A 918-nucleotide genomic window follows, 5' to 3' on the forward strand; every position below is an offset into this window, starting at 1 on the left:
AATCCATCCTTCTCTTACTTGGTGAGTAAAAAATTAACCTTTAATGAACATACATATAATTTTGTGCATGTGTGTGTGTGTGTGTGTATGTGTGAGTGTGAATGTGAATATATCCCTTAGAGTAAAATTGATTTGTCAGATTTTCAACTTTTTTGTTCAATGGGACCTGTACAAATTATATTTGGTCATAATTGAAATTTGTATTTACCTGATTGTTATGTAGACTGGTCTTTTGGATATCCTCTGCAATTAATTTTTGGCTCACGGGAATTTTTTTCCTCACAGGATTTTTAAACATGTGTTTTATATAATAATCCTTTGTTGTTTTGACACAATGAGCTTTAAAGATTCATCAGATTAAAGAATTTTCTCAACTTCTAGTTTACCAAAAATCTTTCATAAATGGACAGGATTCGTTTCCTGGAATTGCTTCGCAATATATATAAAGTGTGGAAATAGATAATCATCTATAAAATTCGCTTAGCTTTTGTACCTTTTTAAAAATGTTTATTTATTTTTGAGAGAGAGAGAGAGGCAGAGTATGAGCAGGGGAGAGGCAGAGAGAGAGAGAGACACAGAATCCAAAGCAGGCTCCAGGCTCTGAGCTGTCAGGACAGAGACAGATGTGGGATCCAGCTCACCAGCCCTGAGATCATGAACTGAGCCAAGGTCTGACACTTAACCCACTGAGCCACCCTGGCCCCCATTTCCTATCTTTTTATCTAGTTTTGGTCTCATAGTTTTACAGCATCAGAAAAAAAAATATATTGGGGAGAATTTTGTCTCTTTCTGTTTCACAGATTTAATTTTTAAATAGGAGTTCCTTAAAGATTTGACAAAAGTCCTTATAAAATATTTTGGCCAGTTGTTTTATTTGTTTTGATGAATTTTAAAAGTTCATTTAGTTAGATTAATAGT

Source organism: Crocuta crocuta, unplaced genomic scaffold (genome assembly GCF_008692635.1).
Source record: "Crocuta crocuta isolate KB4526 unplaced genomic scaffold, BGI_CrCroc_1.0 scaffold227, whole genome shotgun sequence".
NCBI classification, from domain to species: domain Eukaryota; kingdom Metazoa; phylum Chordata; class Mammalia; order Carnivora; family Hyaenidae; genus Crocuta; species Crocuta crocuta.